The sequence below is a fragment of the Oncorhynchus gorbuscha genome, linkage group LG23, assembly GCF_021184085.1.
Source record: "Oncorhynchus gorbuscha isolate QuinsamMale2020 ecotype Even-year linkage group LG23, OgorEven_v1.0, whole genome shotgun sequence".
NCBI lineage: Eukaryota > Metazoa > Chordata > Actinopteri > Salmoniformes > Salmonidae > Oncorhynchus > Oncorhynchus gorbuscha.
Window position 1 is genome coordinate 27,531,528 of NC_060195.1, and position 23,014 is coordinate 27,554,541.

General features: G+C 46.3%; 1 protein-coding gene across 1 annotated transcript in view; it reads right to left on the bottom strand.

The window, feature by feature from the left end:
* LOC124010647 (collagen alpha-1(XXIII) chain-like) overlaps positions 1–23,014 on the bottom strand; it is a 485,745-nt gene that overhangs the window by 458,700 nt on the left and 4,031 nt on the right. The gene's annotated exons all lie outside the window — the stretch shown is intronic.

A 23,014-nucleotide genomic window follows, 5' to 3' on the forward strand; every position in this document is an offset into this window, starting at 1 on the left:
GACTTGCCTCCCAGTGGGAGTGAAACTCTTCCCTCTCTCTCCTGTACTCACCTGTTCCAACAGATGCCACATGGTCAGTCAGCCAATAAGAACCATCCCTCACACCTGTCAGAGGTCATGACCTCTGTAACTCTGTTGGATCAGAGGAATCCATTCCATCACACCTCCTTCTGTCTGTCTCTTCATGCCTTCATCAGTCTACTCACAGAGGTGACAATCCCCCTCTTCATTACTCTGTATCTCCGGGCCTGATCAGCAGCAAGACCAGGTTTACATGCCAAGCCCTTCACACTTGGACACACGCACACCCACACACACTAAGCCCCTCCACACACACTAAGCCCCTCCACACACCCTCCTGTCTGGAACAGGCCAACACTTGTGCCATCAGTCTTACGATAGACACCTGAGAAGGAACTGGGATCTGAGACAGGGGATAATGAAAGACTATATATAAATCCTGATCCCCAACAGCAAGTGGCTTCATTAAAAAGAAACACAGGAATTCACAGAGTGCTACTCAGCATGCTAATAGGCTAACGTGTGTGTCTCTGGTGACACAATGGGCTGTATGGAGGAGAGAGGTAGGGACTGTGTACTGGGCTGTATGGAGGAGAGAGGTAGGGACTGTGTACTGGGCTATATGGAGGAGAGAGGTAGGGTCTGTGTACTGGGCTGTATGGAGGAGAGAGGTAGGGACTGTGTACTGGGCTGTATGGAGGAGAGAGGTAGGGACTGTGTACTGGGCTGTATGGAGGAGAGAGGTAGGGACTGTGTACTGGGCTGTATGGAGGAGAGAGGTAGGGACTGTGTACTGGGCTGTATGGAGGAGAGAGGTAGGGACTGTGTACTGGGCTGTATGGAGGAGAGAGGTAGGGTCTGTGTACTGGGCTGTATGGAGGAGAGAGGTAGGGACTGTGTACTGGGCTGTATGGAGGAGAGTGGTAGGGACTGTGTACTGGGCTGTATGGAGGAGAGAGGTAGGGACTGTGTACTGGGCTGTATGGAGGAGAGAGGTAGGGACTGTGTACTGGGCTGTATGGAGGAGAGAGGTAGGGACTGTGTACTGGGCTATATGGAGGAGAGTGGTAGGGACTGTGTACTGGGCTGTATGGAGGAGTTGTCAGACTTGATTTGCCCTAAGGAGAAATGTATCAAGCCCTACACAATATGTCCATTCATTATAATCCACATAACAATTCACATTTCCTATGGCAGCAGGATTAGGGTGATAGAGAGATACAGCATATAGGCTAAGGTCATGGATAATGTTGCAGGTCGGATCATGTTTTAACATGGTTAGATGGAGGATGGAAGAGAGAGAGAGAGAGAACAGGAGGAGGACAACATGGGGAGAGTTCTATGGAGATACGCGATCTCAGTAGTGATGAGAACAGGTGTAGGATCAGCCAGAGATATACACCATAGAAGCACATGCCATGATACAATGGAAATATTGAATCACAGTAACCAACAGAAAACCCCTTGCTTTGTACTCACTACTCTGTGTATTGGCTGAATCATATAAATACAATCTAGATTATATTACTATGGGCTGAATGCAGAGACGGAGGAAGGCATATAAAAAGAGGAATATAGAACAGTGGTGACTCAGTGGGTATGGCCATTCTAGTCATTCTTCTCATTCCGTTTCTATAGAGGACTCTGGTGTTAGTTAAACCAGCCAGATGCAGCTCGTCCTATTGGTGCTAACATGCTGGGCCGTGCAGAGCTCAGCTCAGTGTGTGTGTGTGTGTGTGTGTGTGTGTGTGTGTGTGTGTGTGTGTGTGTGTGTGTGTGTGTGTGTGTGTGTGTGTGTGTGTGTGTGTGTGTGTGTGTGTGTGTGTGTGTGTGTGTGTGTGTGTGTGTGTGTGTGTCCATGTCTGTTTCTGTGCATGTGTGCACACTCATGTGCATTCTTGGGCAGTACCGGCAGTGCTGGCCCAGCACACATGGACACCACCCCATTACCACCAGTAGCCCCCCCCCCCCAGTACCCCAACCAGTACACCAAGTGCCCCCACCCCATTACCACCAGTAGCCACCCCAATACGCCAACCCAGTACACCCAGTTCCCCCACCCCATTACCCCCAGTAGCCCCCCAGTACCCCAACCCAGTACTCCCAGTTCCCCCACCCCATTACCCCCAGTAGCCCCCCAGTACCCCAACCTAGTACACCCAGGTCCCCCACCCCATTACCCCCAGTACCCCAACCTAGTACACCCAGTGCCCCCACCTCAGTCCCCCAGCCCTGTACCCCAACCCAGTACACCCAGGTCCCCACCCCAGTAACTCCACTATCCCCAGTAACCCCACCCCAGTATCCACAGTATCCCCAGTACCCCCAGTAACCCCAGTATCCCCAGTAATCCTAGTATCCCCAGTAACCCCAGTATCCCCACTAACCCCAGTACCCCCACCCCAGTAACCCCACCCCAGTAACCCTACTATCCCCAGTAACCCCAGTATCCCCACTAACCCCAGTACCCCCACCCCAATATCCCCAGTACCCCCACCCCAGTAACCCTACTATCCCCAGTAACCCCAGTATCCCCAGTACTCCCAGTACCCCCACCCCAGTACTCCCAGTACCCCCACCCCAGTATCCCCAGTAACCCTAGTACCCCCACCCCAGTACCCCCAGTACCCTCACCCCAGTATCCCCAGTAACCCCAGTATCCCCGGTAACCCCTGTATCCTCAATATCCCCAGTACTCCCATTAACCCCCGTGTCCCTAGTATCCCTATTATCCCCAATACTCCCAGTATCCTCAGTGTCCCCCGTACCCCCACCCCAGTATCCCCAGTAACTCCTGTATCCTTAGTATCCCCAATACCCCCACCCCAGTATCCCCAGTGTCCTCAGTATCCCCAGTAACCCCAGTATCCTCAGTATTCCCAGTACCCCCACCCCAGTATCCACAGTATCCCCAGTACCCCCAGTAACCCCAGTATCCTCAGTATCCCCAGTACCATCACCCCAGTACCACTACCCCAGTACTCCCAGTAACCCCAGTATCCCCAGTACTCTCAGTATCCCCAGTACTCCCAGTACTCCCAGTATACCCAGTACTCCCAGTAACCCCTGTATCCTCAGTACCCCCAGTAACCCCAGTATCCCCAGTAACCCCTGTAACCCCAGTACTCCCAGTACTCCCAGTATACCCAGTAACCCCAGTATCCCCTGTATCTTCAGTACTCCCAGTAACCCCAGTACCCCCTGTATCCTCAGTACTCCCAGTACTCCCAGTAACCCCAGTTAGGATAAAAGCGTCTGCTAAATGGCATATATTATCCACAGTAATCCCCAGTATCCCCAGTACTCCCAGTACCCCCCACCCCAGTATCCCCAGTAACCCCAGTAACCCCAGGATCCCCAGTACTCCCAATATCTCCAGTACTCCCAGTACTACCAGGACTCCCAGTAACCCCAGAATCGACAGTAATCCCAGTATCCCCAGTACTCCCAGTATCCCCAGTACCCCCACCCCAGTATCCCCAGTAACCCCAGTATCCCCAGTACTCCCAGTACTCCCAATATCCCCAGTACTCCCAATATTCCCAGTATCCCCAGTAACCCCAGTATCCCCAGTATCCCCAGTAACCCCCAGTATCCTCAGTAACCCCCAGTATCCTCAGTAACCCCCAGTAGTCCCAGTAACCCCAGTAACCCCAGTAACCCCAGTACCCCCTGTATCCTCAGTACTCCCAGTAACCCCAGTATCCAAAATAACCCCTGTATCCTCAGTACCCCCAGTAACCCCAGTATCCCCAGTACTCTCAGTATCCCCAGTACTCCCAGTACTCCCAGTATACCCAGTAACCCCAGTATCCCCAGTAACCCCTGTATCCTCAGTACTCCCAGTAACCCCAGTACCCCCTGTATCCTCAGTACTCCCAGTAACCCCAGTTAGGATAAAAGCGTCTGCTAAATGGCATATATTATCCACAGTAATCCCCAGTATCCCCAGTACTCCCAGTACCCCCCACCCCAGTATCCCCAGTAACCCCAGTAACCCCAGGATCCCCAGTACTCCCAATATCTCCAGTACTCCCAGTACTACCAGGACTCCCAGTAACCCCAGAATCGACAGTAATCCCAGTATCCCCAGTACTCCCAGTATCCCCAGTACCCCCACCCCAGTATCCCCAGTAACCCCAGTATCCCCAGTACTCCCAGTACTCCCAATATCCCCAGTACTCCCAATATTCCCAGTATCCCCAGTAACCCCAGTATCCCCAGTATCCCCAGTAACCCCCAGTATCCTCAGTAACCCCCAGTATCCTCAGTAACCCCCAGTAGTCCCAGTAACCCCCAGTAGTCCCAGTAACCCCAGTAACCCCAGTAACCCCAGTACCCCCTGTATCCTCAGTACTCCCAGTAACCCCAGTATCCAAAATAACCCCTGTATCCTCAGTACCCCCAGTAACCCCAGTATCCCCAGTACTCTCAGTATCCCCAGTACTCCCAGTACTCCCAGTATACCCAGTAACCCCAGTATCCCCAGTAACCCCTGTATCCTCAGTACTCCCAGTAACCCCAGTACTAACCCCAGTCCCCAGTAGCCCCTGTATCCTCAGTACTCCCAGTACTCCCAGTAACCCCAGTTAGGATAAAAGCGTCCATATATTATCCACAGTAATCCCCAGTATCCCCAGTACTCCCAGTAACCCCAGTAACCCCAGGATAGGATAAAAGGACTCCCAGTAACCCCAGAATCCACAGTAAAATGGTATATATTATCCACAGTAATCCCCAGTATCCCCAGTACTCCCAGTACCCCCACCCCAGTATCCCCAGTAACCCCAGTATCCCCAGGATCCTCAGTAACCCCCAATATCTCCAGTAGTCCCAGTAATACCAGGACTGTATCCTCAGTAACCCCAGAATAACCCCACAGTAATCCCAGTATCCCCAGTATCCCCAGTATCCCCAGTACTCCCCCCCAGTAACCCCAGTATCCCCAGTATCCTCAGTAACCCCAGGATCCCCAGTAGTCCCTCCCAATATCTCCAGTACCCCTGTATCCCAGTACTCCCAGGAGTCCCAGTAACCCCAGAATCCCCAGTAATCCCAGTATCCCCAGTACCCCCAGTATCCCCAGTACTCCCAGTATCCCCAGTACTCCCAGTATCCCCAGTACTCCCAGTATCCCCAGTAACCCCAGTAACCTCAGTATCCCCAGTATCCCCAGTAACCCCAGTATCTCTAGTAACCCCAGTATCCCCAGTAACCCCATTACTGGTTTGGAACTGTGTTTCTTAGCTAAAGTATGTAACAGTTACAGGTCAGATGTCTATCAGTGACAGGTCAATGTCAAAGTCAGTTCAATTTATTCTTGTTATTAGAATCAGAACTCCCTGGCACTTTAATGTAAAATTCAAACAGAGTGCGTTGGAATGTCAGAGATGTGGACTGTCCTAAAATATCATTATGGACAGGAGGCAAAATAGATGTGCATGTGGTCAACAACAACAGCTGTTTTTGTGTGGCCTTCATACCATGCCAGTGCAGCTCAATATACATGACAGTCATTCCAAGACATCACGGGCGGATTGGGTTTCAATCCTTCTCCCAGTCAGTCTCATCTCAAAGCAGTTCATAATGTCCACAAAGTTCCAAAAGACCTCCAACACCTTTTCATTTACACAAATAAAGCATAAACAATATCTAACTAAAGGGACTGAGCGATTAACCAAACTTTCATTTTTTTTAATAACAATGTCAGTTCAATTGCTTGAATTCCATTCCCTCTGTTTTTGTTCTGTGATCTCAATGCAGACACTGCAGTTTCTCTAGAGGTAAAGCAGATCAAGCCAGAACTGTGCAATGTAGAATGGAATTGAAGTTTCCAACAGGCCAATATTCCACATAATTACCAGTTTTCTGCATAAACTAACTACAAAAACTATAATCCATTGCGCTCCGATTTGTCTGGTGTGCGTCTCGTTTACGCTCGCTATATAAAAGAGACAGAAGAATGCAGGTTGGAAAGGGATAGAGAGCAGTTGCTTCGTGAGGTATCTCTACCTGAAAATACATGATCTATGCCATTGATAGTTGGTATTCAGGCATCATAAAAGTACGCCTTATTTACATTAAAGAACTACTAAAATAGTGTTTTTGTCAGACAGCATAGGCAGCAGAGATGATGACTTGGAACGAAATAATAAAGTCACTACATTAAAAAAATGTTTGTAATATACACAACTGAAATATTTGATTAAAATAATGGGAATAAATGATGGTGAATAAGTGATAAGCAGTAATGGACAGTCACTACCATCATGGGAACTTGTATTAATTGTTTTATTCTGTGATGTTACAGCATTCAACCCACATAATGCATAGTGCATTTCATCTTTTTATTTTTAGGACAGTGGAGCCTCTTAATGAAGAACTTACAGGTCTGTAAGAGCCAGAAATCTTGCTTGTTTGTAGGTGACCAAATACTTATTTTCCACCATAATTTGCAAATTAATTCATTAAAAATCCTACATTGTGATTTTCTGGATTTTTTTTCTCTCATTTTGTCTGTCATGGTTGAAGTGTACCTATGATGAAAATTACAGGCCTCTCTCATCTTTTTAAGTGGGAGAACTTGCACAAGAGAGAGAGGAGACAGGAGAGAGGAGACAGGAGAGAGGAGACAGGAGAGAGTAGACAGGAGAGAGTAGACAGGAGAGTTGAACCGGGAATCGAGCAGGGGAGTCCTTTCCTTTCTGTGTAATGAAAGAAACTGTGATTCATGTGTTTTCTGCACCAGGTCAATGCCTTTAATGTCTCTGTTGGAATGTCTGTGTGAGAGGTTGGAGGTGGTTTTTACTGTTGGGATGTTTGTAATGGGGTACAGGTATTCAAATAAGGAGAAGGCCAAATGTGTTTTGTTAAATGTTCTGTTTGCTCAGGCAAAGTTGTCTCTTTGTCTAACAGGGAGGAACAGGGTCAAAGGTGGGGGAATAACAGTCTCTTTACTATTATTTAATGGGATGGTCTCTGCACACCTCAGGGTTGAGTTTGAGTTCTATAGAATGATAAAAAGTGTAGAGATGTTTCAGGAGAAATGGTTTGTATAGCTGGGGAAGATGTTTTGGATATACAGTTGTAGGAGTGGGTATTGTTTTGGGTATTGTGATGTTGTTTTGTATCATGTGGTAGAGGGCAAGGTGAGTATGGTACATGTATGCAGTACAGGATATATTTGTTTTATTTTTATTGGGGGGGGGGTTAAGTGAAATGAGTACGTTTCAGTAAAGAAAGACGAAAATGTAAAAGTCTCTCTCTCTCTCCCTCTCTCTCCCTCTCTCTCCCTCTCTCTCTCCCCCCCTCTCTCCCTCTCTCTCCCCAGAGTTCCACAATGATAACCAGATGCAGATGATGACACAACATTCTAAATAAATAAACAGGTTCTGTCAGAGACACAGGGCATTAGGTTTTATGGGCCCTGGGCAGGGGTCCTAGAACCATAGGGGTGGCATTGGCCAGCATCTCCTTGCCCGTGCCCACCTATTTGTTGACCATGGAGATGTAGATATAACGTGTGTGTGTGGGTTTGTATTCTCTCCCACCTTGTAAAAGCGCAGCAACCAGCCTCTACTCAGCGTGTGGCCAGAAGAGAGCTCCTGAACTGCGACACTAGGTTAACGAGGCTGGGCTGTGGCACACACACACACACACACACACACACAAACATGCATACGCACACACACACAAACATGCATACGCACACACACAAACAAACATGCCTGCGCACACACACACACACACACACACACGCGCACACACACACACACACACACACACTCCACAGCAGAAGCTTTCTAAATGAGGTTGGGCTACGCACCCTTAAAGGTTTAAATCCTATCTAAAGCATGTTCAAGCCTCTAGAACCGGAGACTGGAGGGAAAGACAGAGAGGAGAGAGAGAGAGGAGAGACAGAGACAGAGAACTCTCATCTGTACTAGCGGCCCTGACGGAAACAGAGTTCTTTCATTTAACGGTTCTAAGTCACGGCGTGGTCAATCGCAGCACGCTCATTAACACTTAGAAACACACACTTAACACTATGAACACTCATTGGGCCTGAACTCAGCCCCATAGGCATCCATCCTATTCCTTATGTAGTACACTACTTTTGACCAGGGCACTGCAGTGCACTACGTAGGGAATAGGGTGCCATTTGGGATGCAGACCTGTCATCTCTCATAGCTCATTCTCTGACGTAGCTTTGGCAGATCCTCAACCTCATAATCAAGAGAGACAGAAGAATGGTTGTATAACATAACTGTAATTATGTTATGTCCTCATCATCAACTTGTATGAGCGTATGAAATCATCTCAGTTCATTGGCAGACAGAGTTGTTTACAGTGTGACAGCTGAACAACAGCGGCTGAATGATAGATGTCTTTCTCAGGGTAAATGGCTAAATACTTATGTTAGTTTGACCTTCTGGGTTGTTCCTGTAGCAGTCCAAGATTTGGGGATTGAAGAACTAGGCGGATGTGGGCTAAAACTCTGTGCCTGAACATTTGGCTAAATGTCCATATAAATGTCAAATTCCCTAACCGTTCTCTGTCCCCTGTCACTTTGTCCACCTGACATTGACTGACTGTGTGACGGAGAGAGTACTACTGTAGGGAAAGAGCTTGTGGGTTGGACGCACCTGCAGGGGACCACTTTTAACGTGGGATGTAAATCATACTCTACATCCTGACTGTGTTTATACAGGGTGTGCAATAGCCATCTCAGTCCCCTCCCCTCACTATTAGCGAACTTTGTGCTAACGTATACACAACATTAACAGATTGCCCGACTATAGATCCCTAGGACCTCCGTGATAACAGGCTAGTAAAAGCTCTGGGAAACAGTCAAACATTCCCTACTTGAAAACATATAGAGTCGAAGAGAGAAGAGAGAGAGAGAGAGAGAGAGAGAGAGAGAGAGAGAGAGAGAGAGAGAGAGAGAGAGTACAGAAAAGGCCTAGGGCTGGAACCCTGGACTTACAAACCATGAAGAATTCAGACACTCACATCTGGAGGGAGTGACTGGTGTTGATACCCAGGTGCTGAATGTCCTACTAATCATTAGAGACACACACACACCTTAGGAGTGAGTGGTGTTGATACCTATGTGCTGAATGTCCTAATAACCACCATTAGATACCTTATGGAGTGACTGATGTTGAGTGTTTGAGAGCCAGGCAGCATAATGACCGACTTTCAGACTGACAGGGATCAGTGATGCTGAAGGCCATTCAAAGAGTTCAGCTCCAGATTTAAAAGCTTTTACAACCTCTCATTTGGGAGGTGGTGGGAGAATGACGTGTCTACAGAGAAGGGTTTTAATACTAACCAGGGCTTGTTGGGGCTGTGAAGTGGTCAGGGTCACTGCAGAGAGGTGGAAACTGTTATTCTATCACAAGGGCATCATTAAATATCACATCTGGGAGCAAGTGTGTGTGTGTGTGTGTGTGTGTGTGTGTGTGTGCGTGCGTGCGTGCGTGCGTGCGTGCATCTGTGCGTGTGTGCATCTGTGCATCTGTGTGTGTGTGTGTGTGTGTGTGTGTGTGTGTGTGGTAGCCCTCCTTTATATATTTCTTGGCAAGCTCCTGTCGTATGATTTGGATATGAAAAATGACTCTTTTCACCATCTTCCTCACTCTAACTCTCAGCACCTCGGTCACAGGGAGGGATACTTCGCATGGTTATACGTCGGAGGGGCAGGGAAGAAGACATGGGAAAATAGTGATGTGCACGGTTATTTGAATATCCGAATGGACTTTGGTATTCAAATACATGTGAGTATTCATTTTTTGCGCAAAAACATTTTGCCCCTTCAAAATACGAGTTCACCCTTGTAACATCTTTCTAGTAATCTACTATCTATTAAGTCATCTATTAATGCCAATATTAAGATATATTTCTCCATTTCTATTTCACGTTTAAGATGATAAGATAGTCACAACAATTATAGTGTTTACTGACCTATTAATGAACATCTGTAACTGTAAATGATAGCGAACTGATATTTCCTAGCCACCTAGTTAACCAGTGGTTATCTGAGCATTGTAGACTGTGTCATTTCAGAATGAGGGGTACTGTAGCTCTGCTCGTGTTGCTATTCTGTCTGTTGAGGGCATGGGCTCAGGAGGAGGGGAGAGGTCAGAGAATGACATCATTCAACAGAGTGACAACGAAGAGGTAGAGAGCAGGGTGAGATATTCAGATTAAGAGCTTAAAGATCTGAGGCTACAGAGATGACCTACAAATGACTGGCCAGGTCATCACACACCTGCAGTCCACTCCCGCCCCCACGTATTCACACCCTTAACATTTAGGGAGCTCTAGGCCTGTACTCACAAAGTGTCTCAGAGTAGCTGATCTAGGATGACTGATTAGGTCCCCCTTATCCATGTACATTAGCTAACTTGCAAACTTTAGCTAGGGTGGGGTTTAGGGTTAGGTGTTAAGGTTAAGGTTAGAGTTAGGGAAAGGGTTAGCTAACATTCTACCTAGTTGCTATGTAGTTGTAATTAGCTAAAATGTAGTAAGTAGTTGAAAAGTTGTTCATTAGCTAAAATGTCAAAGTTGTCTGCATTGAGACTCTAACTTGCAACCTTTGGGTTGCTAGAAGTTAATGTTATACACCCATCCACACCGACCAATCACCCTACTTTTGTTTTTGCCTTAAGTAACCATCTGTCTTATGTAACCATATCAAACGTAAAATATAATACACGTTTGTCCCGGATTTACATGTACTATGTTACATCTAGTCTGAGACGAGGCTATGTAACTATATATGGAACCATATATCATGTTGTACAAGATGTGCAACCACAGGGTTTTCATGAGACAAGCTCACAGGTCTCTCCATTCTATCCTATCAAGGGACCATACCCTGTCATCCTGATTCTGTGCCACAGTGCACAAAATGATTCTACAAATGTCCAATATTTTTAACACTCTCACATATGCAGACCTAAAACTCATCAGTATTGACAATCAGATATATTCTTTCATGGACATAAACAATGATTTGGGGGTTCTTATCAACATTTTAGAAGTTGAATAGTATGTATGTTAAATTCCACTAGATGACAGTAATGAGCAGCAATTAATCCTGGAGTATTTTATTTATTGTATTTTACCTTTATATAACTTGACAAGTCAGTTAAGAACACATTCTTATTTACAACGACGGCCTACCCCGGCCAAACACGGACAATGTTGGGCCAATTGTCCGCCGCCCTTTGGGACTCCCAATCACTGCCGGATGTGTTACAGCCTTGATTCTATTGGAACCCTGTTGGTACTTACAGCTTTAAAATGGCAGATGATAAGTAGGACTGACACACACACACACACACACACACACACACGCACACACACACACACGCACACACGCACACACGCACACACTCACACACACACAGACACACACACACACACACACACACACACACTGCATTAAAAAGAGAGGCAGTCAGACTATTCTATCACTATGTTTTCTTTTGGTTTATATTGCATTTTGCCCACCCGCCCACTTGCCGTCAAATCCTTGCTTCCTCCATCCCTGTTTCCTCCATTCCTCGTCTCTCTTTCAAAGCATCGTAGGAGGAGGCCTGAGGGGAGGAACCTTCAATCCCCCCCCCCCAATGTGCTTTGAGAAGGAGGTGAGGAATGAAGGAAACAACCCCTAGCGCCTACTCGCTAGACACTTGTGGAGATCTGAGAGGATTAGACACGTGGAAGCAATACAGCCAAAACACCACCAAGACTATCAGAGGGTAATGTGCAGCTCTCACCATGTCACCACCCATCAATCCCTCTCAGACTAGGGTTTGTGTCTGGACAGGGCCTGGGTATCACGGCTACTCACTCACACTCCTTGCTTCCTCTATCCTTGTTTTCTTCATTCCTCACCTCCTTCTCAAAGCACATTGGGGGAGAGGATTGAAGGTTCCTCCCCTTGGGCCTCCTCCTCCGATGTGCTTTGAAAGGCGAGGAATGGAGGAAACAAGGACAGAGGAAGCAAATATTTGACGGGAAGTGTGTGTGTGTGTGTGGGTGGTCAATAAACACACATTTTTGTGACTATCTTAAATCAAAAATAGAAATTGGGAAATATAAATGTATCCTGACATATTTTATCATCTTAAACATGAAATATAAATGGAAAAATATCAATTTATCTTGGCATTAATAGATGACTTAATAGATAGTAGATTAATAGAATGATGTTAGAAGGGAGTACTTTTATTTTGAAGGGACAGGAATTGTTGGCTGTGCATTTGGCCAATGACAGGCATTCCACATTCAACCCCATCGAAATATCAAGTGTTTTACTTTTATTTTAGCAAAAAAAAGCAAACTAAATGCATGCTCTTCAACCGATCGCTGCCCGCACCTGCCCGCCCGTCCAGTATCACTACTCTGAAAGGTTCTGATTTAGAATATGTGGACAACTACAAATACCTAGGTGTTCGGTAAGACTGTAAACTCTCCTTCCAGACTCACATTAAGCATGTCCAATCCAAAATTAAATCTAGAATCGGCTTCCTATTTCGCAACAAAGTGTCACGCCTTGACCATAGAGCCCTCGGTTCTCTATGGTGTTTAGATCAGTGCGTGACTAGGGGGGTGTTCTAGTCATCGATTTTCTATGTGGCTGGGATGTATGGTTCCCAATTAGAGGCAGCTGGTAATCAATCGTTGCCTCTAATTGGGGATCATATTTAGGAAGCCCTTTCTTCCACCTGCTTTGTGGGATATTGTGTTTTGTGTATGTGCATGTAGCACCACTGATGTCACGTTTCGTTGTTTGTTTATGGTTTTGTTTGGAAGTTTCGCTTTATTAAAAGATGTGGAACTTTAATCACGCTGCGCCTTGGTCCGTCTCTCATGCCGACCATGACACAAAGCATCCTTCACTCATGCTGCCAAACATACCCTCGTAAAACTGACCATCCTGCCGATCCTAGACTTCGGCGATGTCATTTACAAAATAGCCCCCAACACTCCACTCAACAAATTGGATGCAGTCTATCACAGTGACATCTGTTTTGTCACCAAAGCCCCATATACTACCCACCACTGCAACCTGTATGCTCTCGTTGGCTGGCACTCGCATCATACTAATCGCCAAACTCACTGGCTCCAGGTCATCTACAAGTCTCTGCTAGGTAAAGCCCCACCTTATCTCATCTCACCGGTCACCATAGCAGCACCCACCGGTAGCATGTATATCTCACTGGTCCTCCCCAAAGCCAATTCTTCCTTTGGCCGCCTTTCCTTCCAGTCCTCTGCTGCCAATGACTGGAACGAACTGCAAAAATCACTGAAGCTGGAGACTCAAATCTCCCTCACTAGCTTTAAGCACCAGCTGTCAGAGCAGCTCACAGATCCCTGCACATAGCCTATCTATAAATAGCCCATCCAACTACCTCATCACCATAATGTATTTATTTATTTATCTTGCTCCTTTGCACCCCGGTATCTCTACTTGCACATTCATCTTCTGCACATCTACCATTCCAGTGTTTAATTGCTATTGTCACGACTTCGATACCTCTCCTTGTTTGGGCGGTGCTCGGTGGTTGATGTCACCAGTCTTCTACCCATCATTGATCTATGTTTCATTTTCCATTGGTTTTGTCTGGTCCTCTTACACACCTGGTTCCAATCCCGTTCATTATATGTTGTGTATTTAACCCTCTGTTCCCCTCATGTCCTTGTCAGAGATTGTTTATTGTTATGTTCATGTTTTATGGATTGGTGTGCGACGGGTTCTTGTAGCCACATTTATATTATTATGGACTTTGGTTTTGGAGTTTGTGTTTTGAGTTATTAAAATACTCCATTTATACCAAGATGAATTCTCCTGCACTTGACTTCCCTGCCACCTACATGCACAACGTGACAGAATCTCTGACCCCAATATGAAGTCAGCAGGAGAAAATACCCTGAACACGGAGGTGGAGGAACGCATCCAGGAGTATACGGAGAAGCTTTACCATCTGGGCGTCGTGATATAGCAAAGCACAGATTGAGCTGGGTGAGCAATTACGCATGTACTTTCCCGAAACAGACGACACAAACAACTGGATTCGTTATCCCTTTCATGCCCTGCCTCCAGTTCACTTACCAATATCTGAACAAGAGAGACTCATAGAAATTGCAACAAGCGGTTCTGTGAAAATGTAATTTAATCAGAAGCCACTGCCAGATTGTTATTATAGTATTATTTGTGCCCTGGTTCTATAAGAGCGCTTTGTCACTTCTCAAGAGCCGCGTTGTGACAAAAACACACTCATTCTTATGTTTAATAAATGTATAGTGTGTGTGTGGCAGGTTTACAATGATGGCAAAAGACAACATTTGAGAGTACAACATTTGAGACTGACTGGGTTTAGTGCAATAATACATACTGTACTGTGGACTCCTCTGTGAGCTGGGCTGAGACTGGCTGGGTTTAGTGCAGTAAAACTCTCTCTCCTCTGCTCTCATCCTTCTAGATCTATCGGCTGCCTTCGATACTGTGAACCATCAGATCCTCCTCTCCACCCTCTCCGAGTTGGGCATCTCCGGCGCGGCCCACGCTTGGATTGCGTCCTACCTGACAGGTCGCTCCTACCAGGTGGCATGGCGAGAATCTGTCTCCTCACCACGCGCTCTCACCACTGGTGTCCCCCAGGGCTCTGTTCTTGGCCCTCTCCTATTCTCGCTATACACCAAGTCACTTGGCTCTGTCATAACCTCACATGGTCTCTCCTATCATTGCTATGCAGACGACACACAATTAATCTTCTCCTTTCCCCCTTCTGATGACCAGGTGGCGAATCGCATCTCTGCATGTCTGGCAGACATATCAGTGTGGATGACGGATCACCACCTCAAGCTGAACCTCGGCAAGACGGAGCTGCTCTTCCTCCCGGGAAGGACTGCCCGTTCCATGATCTCGCCATCACGGTTGACAACTCCATTGTGTCCTCCTCCCAGAGCGCCAAGAACCTTGGCGTGATCCTGGACAACACCCTGTCGTTCTCAACCAACATCAAGGCGGTGGCCCGTTCCTGTAGGTTCATGCTCTACAACATCCGCAGAGTACGACCCTGCCTCACACAGGAAGCGGCGCAGGTCCTCATCCAGGCACTTGTCATCTCCCGTCTGGATTACTGCAACTCGCTGTTGGCTGGGCTCCCTGCCTGTGCCATTAAACCCCTTCAACTCATCCAGAACGCCGCAGCCCGTCTGGTGTTCAACCTTCCCAAGTTCTCTCACGTCACCCCGCTCCTCCGCTCTCTCCACTGGCTTCCAGTTGAAGCTCGCATCCGCTACAAGACCATGGTGCTTGCCTACGGAGCTGTGAGGGAACGGCACCTCAGTACCTCCAGGCTCTGATCAGGCCCTACACCCAAACAAGGGCACTGCGTTCATCCACCTCTGGCCTGCTCGCCTCCCTACCACTGAGGAAGTACAGCTCCCGCTCAGCCCAGTCAAAACTGTTCGCTGCCCTGGCCCCCCAATGGTGGAACAAACTCCCTCACGACGCCAGGACAGCGGAGTCAATCACCACCTTCCGGAGACACCTGAAACCCCACCTCTTTAAGGAATACCTAGGATAGGATAAGTAATCCCTCTCACCCCACCCCCCCTAAGTTTTAGATGCACTATTGTTAAGTGACTGTCCCACTGGATGTCATAAGGTGAATGCACCAATTTGTAAGTCGCTCTGGATAAGAGCGTCTGCTAAATGACTTAAATGTAAATGTAAATGTAATACATACTGTACTGTGGACTCCTCTGTGAGCTGGGCTGAGACTGACTGGGTTTAGTGCAGTAATACATACTGTACTGTGGACTCCTCTGTGAGCTGGGCTGAGACGGACTGTGTTTAGTGCAGCAATACATACTGTTCTGTGGACTCCTCTGTGAGCTGGGCTGAGACTGACTGGGTTTAGTGCAGTAATACATGCTGTACTGTGGACTCCTCTGTGAGCTGGGCTGAGACTGACTGGGTTTAGTGCAGTAATACATACTGTACTGTGGACTCCTGTGAGCTGGGCTGAGACTGACTGGGTTTAGTGCAGTAATACATGCTGTACTGTGGACTCCTCTGTGAGCTGGGCTGAGACTGACTGGGTTTAGTGCAGTAATACATACTGTTCTGTGGACTCCTCTGTGAGCAGGGCTGAGACTGACTGGGTTTAGTGCAGTAATACATACTGTTCTGTGGACTCCTCTGTGAGCTGGGCTGAGACTGACTGTGTTTAGTGCAGTAATAAGGGCACTGTGAGAAATATCCTATATTTCCAAACTACTAGGAATAAAGGAAGAAAGTCAGCATACGCTATGCTGCTCCAGATGGTGGTGCAGGTATATCAAAACATATGGGACCTGCAATATACTGTACGTTGGCTTACCTTCTGAAGCCATTGCTAGAGTAATCAGAAATCATGAAGAAGAGGGGAGAACGGAGGGAAATAAGAGCATGTTGGAGAATGATGTCATGTTTATTATCCACTCTCTACATTATGGTAGGTTCAGAGCGTGAGATAACCTTGTAAAGACATCTCATCGATCTACCTCGCATCTCCACTTCATCTCTACCTCATGTCTTCACTTCCTCTTGGTCAGATGCTTGTAAAAAATGTTTTTTATAGAAATAGTGCACATAGAACATATGTACTTGGTTTCAAATGGACTTGCTTTAAATTAGAATTTGGTCAGCTCGCCCACAAAGCTGTAATATACTGGACCTTCAAGTCAAACATACGTTTGTGTTTCTGCTCAGTTGCTGCATGGGACTCTGTGGAATGAGATCTTCACGGTCTCTGTGGAATGAGATCTTCACGGTCTCTGTGGAATGAGATCTTCACGGTCTCTGTGGAATGAGATCTTCACGGTCTCTGTGGAATGAGATCTTCACGGTCTCTGTGGAATGAGATCTTCACGGTCTCTGTGGAATGAGATCTTCACTGTCTCTGTGGAATGAGATCTTCACTGTCTCTGTGGAATGAGATCTTCACTGTCTCTGTGGAATGAGATCTTCACTGTCTCTGTGGAAGGAGATCTTCACTGTCTCTGTGGAAGGAGATCTTCACTGTCTCTGTGGAAGGAGATCTTCAAGGTCTCTGTGGAAGGAGATCTTCACGGTCTCTGTGGAAGGAGATCTTCACGGTCTCTGTGGAAGGAGATCTTCACGGTCTCTGTGGAAGGAGATCTTCACGGTCTCTGTGGAAGGAGATCTTCACGGTCTCTGTGGAAGGAGATCTTCACGGTCTCTGTGGAAGGAGATCTTCACGGTCTCTGTGGAAGGAGATCTTCACGGTCTCTGTGGAAGGAGATTTTCACGGTCTCTGTGGAAGGAGATCTTCACTCTCTTTTCCTGACTGTGTACGGCCAGACATCGAAGGTGGAACTGACAGCGTTTTAACTACTTTGCAGATATGATGCAAACAGACAATCGTAATATCAGTTTAAAATATCAAATTCCTAGATTACGCTTCAAAACCAACTTTATAAGAGGTTTTAAAAATCGGTTCTATTTGACTCAAACTTCCATGACGTACAGTAAAGAATTGTTGGCAGAATACAGTAAGTAGATGGATGCAGTTCAATGCATGATGTATAATATTCTCCAGTACATTTATTAGTAGTCAAAAGTGTTGTCATATTCTTCCTGGGGGTGTAAACAAACAGATTTTAATAAGATTTAATGTTGCTAAAAACCCTGTCATTTCCACTTTGAATATGAACACATACACACACATAATGTCTCAATTTCCAAGACCTATCCCATTCATTTTCCCTTTATCAATCCAATCCCAGCAGTTAATCATTTACAGGATTCAACGGATTACAGCCAATATCACCACTTTACCACATTACAGCCAATACCACCACTTTACCACATGACAACCAATATCACCACATGACAACCAATATCACCACATGACAAACAATATCACCACTTTACCACATTACAGCCAATACCACCACTTTACCACATTACAGCCAATATCACCACATTACAGCCAATATCACCACTTTACAGCCAATATCACCACTTTACAGCCAATATCACCACTTTACAGCCAATATCACCACTTTACAGCCAATATCACCACTTTACAGCCAATATCACCACTTTACAGCCAATATTATCACTTTAGTCCCATTCTGGAGTGTTTTCTAACAGCCAGGATTAGCATGTGCAGAACTGTGCGTGTGTGTGTGTGCAGCTCTAACCTCAGCCTTGCATATGTGTGTGTGTCACACTAACCATGGGTTAGAGGTCCCAAGCCTGTTCTATTCATTCTATTTCTATGCGCATGAGAGGGTTCTCTCTCCTGGGGTCCCGTGGTCCTCCTCGGGCTGCACTGTGGCCTGCCTGCATCCAGCTGTTTATTTTTCAAAGGGAAGAATGTGCAAGTCAGCCCAGCTCTAAACAGGGTGGTTTTACAAAGCTAACTTTAATAAGATGGCCGATGAGAGACAAGGAGGTAAAAGGGCCCGAGTGTGGTGTCTTTGTGTCTGTGTATGCGCATATACCACCCAGGGTTCCGTGAAGCCCCCATCACACATACACAAACATGTATTTTCACCCCACCTGGCAGAGAAGGACGTCAGTCACCCTCTCACCCCTTATCCCTCTGGTCTCTCTGCCCCCCCCGGTTGACATGTACTGTATGTATATTTGGGTGGGTGCCCCCAACCTATGTACCACGGCTGTTAAAGGGGCTTTCATTTTTGTGGGTGCCCCTAACCTATATACCACGCAGTGGCGGATTTAGGTATAGGCGACATGGGCAGCCGCCCAGGGGCGCCCGCACGAAACCTTTTGAAATGGTGACATTCGATCGGTTTTCTATCGCTCATTTGCACGTCACGTCAATGATATCATGTCACCGTGTGGGACTGTGGGTCAATTAACCATGTCGGAGTGGGCGCCCTGATTCTAGTTTGTGAGCTTGGCAGGCTACTGCCTGGGAAGGTCTCCCACTCAGAAGTACGAGATGGAGAGGGGGGCGGGGTTAGGTTGACCTCAGGTCTCCCCACTGAAAGCCTGAGGTAGGGGGAGCGAGGGAATCTATCAAATAGCGCACCCATAACTTTGTACAGTACGTATGCAATTAGTAAAATCAGCCGCACTAACGAAATGCTACCAAATAAATAAATCACTGAAGGGGGTGTTCGCCCAGGGAGCCATACAAGCTAGAACTGCCACTGATACCACGGCTGTTAAAATGGCTTCCATGCAAAATACAGATATGTCCCCTTCACTCTGCTACAGACGACACATGGCTTTCATAAAGTGCAAAAGTGTTTTGTGTGTGTTAGGTGCATGGATAGTGTTAATTGCAAACACCTGAACATCTTAAACTGACAGACTGAGTGACATGCTTGGCTTGAGCCTTATAGCTCCTAGGCTGACACTGTAGCTGAGTATAACAGTGTCATGGTCCTGCCTTCACTGCAGTGACACGTGTTTTGTCTAGACTTCTGGCCTCCCACATTGCATGACAAGGCATTTATATTTATTTGCAGACACACTCACACTTACACCCAGAGTGACTACAGTCAGTAACATAGATCCACATTCAAATAATGATACTAAAACAACTATTAAACCTTCATTATTAATTGGTAAGGCACAATTAAATAAATGTTATACCTACAGGAGCCCATAGGTGGCGGTGGAGCAGACTGCTGAGGGCTAAGCTCCTTGGTGAAGAGATAGCTGCAGAGACAGAATTACCTCACACACACACAGAAATGACTCAGTGTGTGCTGTGGTCGGAGAGAGTGTTAGGTTTCCGGTGGCGAGCGTGGGTGCTGAAGTGAGAGGGGCTCGACTTACATAGCCATGCAGAGATCATTTCAGCCCCTCAAAGGACCCGGGACCGACAGACAGACTCACTGACTCACACACATACAGGGAGTTCTGATGTACACACACACATATACGCTGGTACGGAAACACGCACGCACGCACGCACGCAAGCACACACACTGCATGCACACAATCACAGACACACAAGTACACAATCACACACACACAGTCTGCAAGCATGCATACACACAGTGACATATACTAATCAAATATAGTACACAGTATGTGTGCGGGAACAGCAGCCAGGACCCACCAGATCAAGGATGGAGGGAGATGCCTTCAAAACCGGCCACTAGGAGCAACGGTGAGCACTATTACCATCAAGTAGGCTTGCGGCTTGCTAAGGCGTTGTGGATGGGGATGGAGGGCGGGCGGGCGAAAGCCGCAAGCTCCGGCTCTGAGGATTGCAGGTCCTATTCCAGTGCTAGACACTAGTTAAATGTTTTGGTTTTGACCCTATGCCAAACCTTAACCCTTAAATGAATTCATGCCTAAACATAACCGACAAACGTTGAATACTGAAGTCAGACCATGAGAACATGTGAAGAAAGCAGAGGACTCAACAAACCCCATGCTCATTGGCTGAGATCCATCTGAAATATACACATCAGCTGGCCAATTAACTTAAACAACCCTGGACAAATATGGGCTAATTGTTAGATGGAGAGATGGTACTAATGTGGTTAAGGGCTATTTGGTTACATTGAAGACACTCACGTTTTGGCTAAGAATGTACAAACACTGCTTTGGGGCTAAATAGAGAAAAAAAAATGAAGATCTACAAATAGATTCAGAATATATTCCGAAACCAGAGCAACCATCGTGAAACCACATTGATTACACAGTCATTTTGTATAATTAACTATAGAATAAAACCAAACATCTGAAATACAATAGCAACCTAATTACATGAATATCATGAGTAATCACATTACTTTTACAAGACCAGGTTACTATAACACTCTAGTCTACGATCATTGAGATGATGTACATAGGAAGTAAAACAGTAGACTTTCTGATTTGCCTCTCCTAATTGAGTACATACTGAACAGGCCTCCAACAACCAGCAGAGAGAAACAACAGTACGCAGCAGAGCCACCCGTGGACCTGGAATGTTTTTGAAGGTGCTCCAGAAATGACGGCATGTGAACGCTTTCACCTGTTCTGGAATCTCTGCCCTTCCCACGGGGTCAGTAGAAACCAGGCTGGCGACAGAGGAGACAAGAGCCATCCAACTACAGAAAGCAGCAAGACAACCGCCCTGCACACACACACACTTATGTTTTACTCTTCCTCAAAGCCAGAGGTTTTCTCAGTCATGGTGAATTAGGATCCCGTTCTGTACTTCACAAGTTCAGAGGAAAAGCTCTCGTGTCAACGATTAGATAAGTAACAATAACAACTTCAAGGGAACAGTCAGTCATGTTCACACATTATCAAACTGGGTCCTACAGTAGAGGAAACATGCATGGCAAATACTGAAACTTGAATTTCCCCCAAAAAAGGGAACTTCCAGGATTACTCATCAGTTACGATTAGAGAAATACATGAATAGCCGACGACTGGTCGTGTGTCTGGGTTTAATAATCTGACGGTGTGTGTGCCTATGTGTTTGTCTGTATCTCACAGACTATCAGGCCATGTAATATACACCACAAACATGGCATATCGATGGAACATCTATTAATGTGAGTAGGCCTCACTGGCACTGAGCAACCCTGGCCTGGCCATCCCAGAGACATTAGGGGGGTATTTATCACACACTCTCCCTCTGAGCCCCTCTCCCTAACCCTGTCCCAGTCTGGTCCCTCCAAGCCCCTCTCCCTAACCCTGTCCCAGTCTGGACCCTCTGAGCTTCTCTCCCTAACCCTGTCCCAGTCTGGTCGCTCTGAGCCCCTCTCCCTAACCTTGTCCCAGTCTGGTCCCTTTAAGCCCCTCTCCCTAACCCTGTCCCAGTCTGGTCCCTCCGAGCCCCTCTCCCTAACCCTGTCTCAGTCTGGTCCCTCTGAGATTCAGAGATATATCTCTAATAGAACACAAAGGGTTTTCTTTAACGGACGCATGTAAAGTGTGGTGTACCACAGGGCAGCTCTCTAGGCCCTCTACTCTTTTTTATTTTTACCAATGACCTGCAGCTGGCATTAAACAAAGCCTGTGTGTCCATGTATGCTGATGATTCAACAATATATGCATCAGCAACCACAGCTAAATGAAGTCACTGAAACGCTTAAGAAAGAGTTGCAATTTTGGAAAGCGTGGTCAGTAATAAACTGGTTCGAATATGACTAAAACTAAGAGCAGTTTACCTTAGATTGTAAACTGTCATGGTCAAAACATATAGATTCAAGGATTGATGGGGATCGTTATGTCTGTAATAAAGATATGCTCTGCTTTTTTGACAACACATTCCAAAAAGCAAGTCCTGCAGGTTCTAGTTTTGTCTTATCTTGATTATTGTCCAGTTGTGTGGTTGAGTGCTGCAAGGAAAGACCTAGTTAAGCTGCAGCTGTCCCAGAACAGAGGCATGTCTTGCTCTTCATTGTAATCAGACGGCTGATATAAATACTATACATGCCAGTATCTCTTGGCTAATAGTTGAGGAGAGACTGACTGCTTCACTTCTTCTTTTTATAAAGAAACATTAATGTGTTGAAAATCCCAAATAGTTTTCAGAGTCAACGTACACATGGCTCTGACACACACACTTATGCCACCAGGGGTCTTTTCACAGTCTCCAAATCCAGAAGAAATTCCAGAAAGTTTACAGTATTATATAGAGCCATTATTGCATGGAACTCTGTACCATGTCATATTACTCAAAAGAACAGCAAAACTGGTTTTTAAAAAAACAGATAAAGCAACACCTCACGGCACAACGCCTTTCCCCTATTTGACCTAGAGGGTTTGTGGGTAAATATTGGTATTGATATCTACGCTACGTGTGCCTTTTTGCATTTATTTTTTAATTGATGTAGTTCTGTCCTGTTCTTCTCTATTCATGTTCTGTATTATGTCATGTTTTGTGTGGACCCCAGGAAGAGTAGCTGCTGCTTTTGCAACAGGTAATTGGGATCCTAATCAAATGCCTACAGGCTTAACTACACCAATCCTTTA